We start from the raw sequence: 6118 nt of genomic DNA, 5'->3' as shown, positions 1-6118 counted from the left end.
ATAAAAATTTAAATATGATAATACAGTTGAACTTACATGCTAATGTGTTCTACGGTTTTAAATTTGCTAAAAGCAGTTCAAATTTTTTAAAACTTCTTTAATTGGTTTACACATGTTTGTAGACATTGGGAGTCTTTAAAACTCCCACGTTTGATACGTTTTTTTAATCTTTAACTTTAAAACATGAATTTGATTTAAATTATTATATAAAAATTACAAATTACACATTTAAAAAGTATGTTTTTTACTCTTTAACTTTGAACCATGAAAACAAAACTTTCTTTTAAAGAGTTTTATTTAATTTAAAATTTGAGATTTTTTTTAAATCAACTGATTTTATACATTTTAAAAATTAACTGATTCAAAATTATTTGGAAATAAAAGCTCCTTCGAAATTTTTGAACCATGAACGTCGTAACTTTTTTTTTAAGAAAAGAGCTTTAATTTAATTCAAAAATTCATATTTCTTTAATTTTAAAAAGTTATGTTCTTTACTCTTTAACTTTAAAAAATGATTTAGTTTATTATTTAAAAAATAAAAAATTTCACATTTAAAACCCCTCATCCTCTACAAAACCTAAACTAAAAATAGCGTACAACCCCTCAACCATATGCACGAAATCACGATTTTTCCAACCAAATAGCACGATTGAATCACACGAAACCATATGGAACTGCTTCAAACGGACATTTCTCCAACCGATTCAAATCTTCATGTTGCTACCAAAAATTCAAGAAACATACGGCTTGCAAAATATGGCTACTCAAAGTGATTTATTTAATGATATAATAATATCGCAAATGCAATGAAAGCTGAAAGTTGGATTGTTCGTCTGTGGAAAATACCAGATCGTTACAATTGAGATGCTACTTTCTCGATTGAATCAGTTCTGCAAGATGAAAAGGTATTAAAAACTATTATTTTCTCATAATTCGTTTTGGTAACTCTATTTTTTGATTAACATGGGTGTTTACAAATCTGAATTTTTTGATATGCTCTTCATATATTTTTTAATTTCGATGTGCATATTCATGGTATAACCAGTTGCAAAAAACTATATTTAAGTTGCAGATTTTCGTTAAATTGCATGTTTTAAGTCTTTTTTGAACTCACTTATTTTTTTATATTTGTTAGGATCCCGACTTCAATACTATTGAAGACTTCAATACTATTGAAGGCGTAGATGAAGCGATGGAATGCGAGGTAAATACATCGCTTACTTTTAATTTGTCCTTATGGTGACACTTATTTTACTTATACATGGATAGCTATAGTTGATAATAAGATGCTAATCTTGGAGCACTCATGTTCTTATCCCTGGTTGGAGCCTCTAGAATGAATTAAGTTATATCTCCAAAAGTTACTGGGTTCCCGAGAACCCATATACCATACTCTAGATTCGCCTCTGCATATAATATGAAAATATAACATGATTCAAAATGAATAGGAGTAATTTATAACTAAATGAATCTAAAAAAATCTTTATTTACTAATCTTTTAAATTCATTTGTTATTTATCCATAATCATCATTTCAATCTTCTGTCCCTTAGCTTCTTACATGTAATTAGCTTCTTACGTGTAACTCGTGATGAAAATCATAAAGTGGTTCATTTGTAAATACATGTTTATTTAGAAATAATCTCATATGAGATATTAATTCATCTCGAATTATAATTATGATAAAAGAAAGAATAGTATGATAAAAAAAAACTAAAGTCACACTAATGGATTGCGTTATTTCAAAACTTAAGAAACTGCTGATTCAAGCGTTATTTTTGGGTGTTTAATCACTAACTTGGTTAACAATTACTTTTAGTTCCAAATATCATAAAATTAATTTGTAGTAACATCAATCATAATTTATAGAATAAAACATTTGAGTTTTGTTCATCACATCTAGCGTTTTTCTTCCTAAAATGAAGTTATGTGCAAGAATTTTAAATTTTAAAATTATATAATCGAACCCACAGAGGAATGTGTTATTATATTAGATGACGACATATGATCTCGAGCGTCTATGCAATATATTATTATCAAGAATATGGAAGAAAATGTTATGCATAAATATTCCAAAGCGTACTTTTAAAGGCAAAAATAACAAGCAAGGACACTTTTAATTGATACAACAATGGAGAGGACTTTGGTCTTTCACATGATTAATGCTACATATACATCTATTTTTATTACATCTCTCGCTGTTCATCCCTTTTGAATTACTGACCGCGCATCGCGCGGGTACGACTACTAGTTAAAAGTTTAAAAACATTGTCACACCTCCTTTTACACACTACCCCGAAGGATAAATGTATAAGGGAGTTTTTCCATTTAAAGTGACATTATTCGAAAATGGGATTATTTATTTATTTCTTAGAGTCGCCACTTGGGATAGGATTGGCTTTTGGTGTCCCAAGTCACCGGTTTAATTTAAATCCCAAATCGAGGAAAAATTCGACTTCCCAATTGGAGCCTGCGAACCAGAAATTCTGAATAAGGAATTCTGTTGACCCGAGGGAAGGTGTTAGGCACCCCCGGATCCCGTGGTTCTAGCACGGTCGCTTAAATTATTATAAATGGCTAAAATTCTGATTTTATACATATTCAAACCTATAGTGCAATTTTATAAATTATTTACCGCTTTTATTTACTTTTTACGGAAGTGAACGCCGTTTAAGAGCGTGTTTTTGGATCACGTCGCATGAAATGCACCCGGATCCTCAACACCTCTTATTCAACGTTTTGGGATTTAGATTTGGGTTGCATGAAATGCACTCCCGAATTTAGGAAAATAATATCATCAAAAGCGCGCCTAAAGTAGTTAGCGTCTTATTAACTTCGTGGGAAGCCATGAAAATTCGCTAAATGGCATGTCCCGATTCTCTAAGATTTTATAAAGCATTTAATGAGGGTCCCGTGATTTATATGTTTGGTGCGGCGAGGCTCGTCTCATATTTTGGTTAGAGACCATCCTAAAAGAAACTATGATTTTTTATTACAGCATTGTCTCTAAAAGGGCCCTAATTAATTCGCATTTATGAACTCGGGCCTCAAACTCAAGTCCGAATTCAAACAAAAGGGAAAACCCTCTTAATTTGAACCCGCCACCTAATTTGAAACCCAAATTCATATTTGTGAGTTAATTTCCATGTTCTAATGTAGTTTTAAAGACTTTTAGACTTAACAATTTGGGCTTTGCACATCAGCCCGACATGCAGCTTTGGTTTTGTTAATGCTGCTCATTCAGAGTTTGGGCCACGATTGCAAGTCAGTTTTGGGCCTCTAATTATCAATTGAAAGCCATATTAAACTTTAACTACAAGGCTTCGAATTTCTGTCGGATCTACTGTTGANCCACAGAGGAATGTGTTATTATATTAGATGATGATATATGATCTCTAGCGTCTATGCAATATATTATTATCAAGAATATGGAAGAAAATGTTATGCATAAATATTCCAAGCGTACTTTTAAAGGCAAAAATAACAAGCAAGGACACTTTTAATTGATACAACAATGGAGAGGACTTTGGTCTTTCACATGATTAATGCTACATATACATCTATTTTATTATAACTCTCGATGTTCATCCCTTTTTGAATTAAATCCGCGCATCGCGCAGGTACGTATACTAGTGCCTACTAATACAAAGACATCACCCTACATACTTATCCGCATATATTTGTAGTTAATATATATATATATATATATATATANTATATTGCTTTACATACTCGGTACAGTATTTCGTACTGATGTCCTGTTTCTGGGGGCGCTGCATTTCATGCGTGCAGGTTCAGACAGAAAGACGGGTAGACCTCCTCATTAAGTGTTTTCCGAGTTTAGCTTCATCGGTAAGCTCCATGCATTTCGGAGTTGCCGAGTCTAGAGCTTTATGTACATCTTGTGTATATATGTATATATGTTATGAGTAGGTCGGGAAGTTGTTCCGATCACGGTATACTCACCAGTAGAGGCTTGTAGACATATCCTGTCAGTTAGTGCAAATTGTTGGGCTTGTAGGCCTTGTATGTACATTTGGTTGGTTTGTCAGCTGCAATAATTATGATGGCCTTGTCAGCCCAGCTTTATATTGATGTTTAGTCAGCATTCACAGTTGTCTTGGAATGTGGCCCATGGCCAAAGTATGACATCACATGTTCAGAGTTTCTTTAGTCGCAAGTTGGTACGCAAGGATACGTGAGGCACCGGGTGTCGGTCTCGCCCCCAGGTTCGGGGCGTGACACTACTGCTGCCAGGAATACAAAAGATGCCCTAAAAAGGCACGGGGTGCTAGTGTAAAATTCTTGTAGAGTAAACAAAATCATCTCTCTGAAGATCCTAACTAATGCGGTGCATGGGTGGCGCATGGCGCACCGCGCCAGTGTATTTTCGCGGTCCAATTGTCCCACTTCGGCATGGAAAGGATAGGTTCGTCCGGGCCTATTCCTACATGGTATAAATACATAAAAAATAATACGATTTTTAGAGGACCTTTGACATACGGAAGATTGGAAGAGCATTGGAGACTCAAAGCACAAGGATTCATCATTCTTTCCTCAACTCAACACCCAAGTTTGGATTGAATTAATGTTTTCTTATTTTTCAACTTTATTTGTGATAGCTTTCTCCATGATTATGGAGTAGTTTACTTTAGGGTTTGACGGATATGCTGTTTTAATTGATGTTTATGGAATTTTTATGGATTTTAACTCTAGTTTTTTTCATGAATTCGCGAGCTTTGAATTAATCGCAACTTTTTTCACCGAATTATTCAATCGAACGAGGAATATTTTGGGTGATTATCCTTGCATTAACTTGTTTGGTTTAATTAAGTGATACCTTTAAGTAATCAAAAGAGCTTGTTTTGTTGATTAAATATAGTTAGGAGAATATTCGAGAGATATTTTCCTAAGACTAGTCCATTAATGCGTTATTGCACATTTTCACAGTGCTTTATATTGGTTCACCTCATAGAGTTAAGATTTAATCGAGAGAGGTGTCTTGGCTAGACGATTGAACTAATCATCGAGTGAAGTCATGAGAATTATTAGAACATTAGAGTGAATTGAACTAGAGTTAGATCCTAAATAGCTGTCTTGCACTTATCTTGTCACGATAAGTGTTTCTCCCATTGATTATTTCGTTGTTGTTTAACTCTTGTATTTTCGTGATCAATTGTTAATTGCTTTAGTTTTCATGGTTAATTTTGGTTATTATTGTTAATCGTTCTGAATAGAATTAAGCCATAAATTAGTTTAACATTATTTAAATCCAATCCATGAGGAGATGATAATTAAACTATACTATCTTTGGCCAGTGAGCATCAACTTCGCGTTATATTATGCGCGAGTTATATTTTAGTGTCGTTGCCGGGATTTGCAATAGAGTTCAAAATAATTTTTTGCGCTAATTCTGGAATTAATTTTTTTTTCTTTTTATTTTTTATTTTAATTAACTAGTCTTCAAGATTTCTTTTGTTGTACCTGACTAGTGCTAGGGATAAAACTTGAAGAATTATTCTTGATATTGAACACTAATTGGTGTTGACGATGGAGTACAACCAGCCTAAGAAAATGATCGAAGAGTTAGCAGCTGAATATTATCACAAATCTGTTATTTGTTTTGAAAGTAGTGGAAATAATCTGTGGGTTAACTGTCAAGCGGCTAAGTATTACTTCTATGGTTCATCTTTTGAAAAGTCTCACTCTGTTTCTAGTCCGTACAGGTATGAGGTTTCATATAGGCACAATCTTGACTCTATTTGGGATGATTACCCTTATTATGTCTAGAATAAAGCGAAGTGAGACAACCACCTCAAGAGGAGAGTGGTAGTTTAGAAGAGCTTAGGTATAAGTTCATGAATAGTGTCGAAGAAAGATTTATACAAAATGATGAAGCGGTTAAGAACATAACAACACAAGTTAATCAAATAGTAAGTATACTTTCAGAAAGCTCATTGTGTTGTGATAGTGAATATATGGAGGAAATGCCCTATGAGAATGAGTCTACCCAAGAGGATGAGTATCTACAGAGAGAGCATTCCACTATGCAAGTGGACTCTAATTCAACTGAGATGATTGAAAATGCGAATATGATTGAGTGTGAGGCAATGGAAGAA

At 33.5% G+C, this 6118-nt stretch overlaps 1 long non-coding RNA gene across 1 annotated transcript; it reads left to right on the top strand.

Annotated features, from left to right (window-relative positions):
• Positions 1-425: 425 nt before the first annotated feature.
• LOC109236843 lies at positions 426-1537 on the top strand. The gene is made up of 2 exons (XR_002069557.1): positions 426-905; positions 1136-1537. It is a non-coding gene; the product is annotated as an uncharacterized LOC109236843 (long non-coding RNA).
• Positions 1538-6118: the final 4581 nt, after the last annotated feature.

Source organism: Nicotiana attenuata, unplaced genomic scaffold (genome assembly GCF_001879085.1).
Source record: "Nicotiana attenuata strain UT unplaced genomic scaffold, NIATTr2, whole genome shotgun sequence".
Classification (NCBI taxonomy): Eukaryota; Viridiplantae; Streptophyta; class Magnoliopsida; order Solanales; family Solanaceae; genus Nicotiana; species Nicotiana attenuata.
Note: the sequence above shows the minus strand (reverse complement) of the source record. Positions and strands in the feature narration are given on the sequence as shown.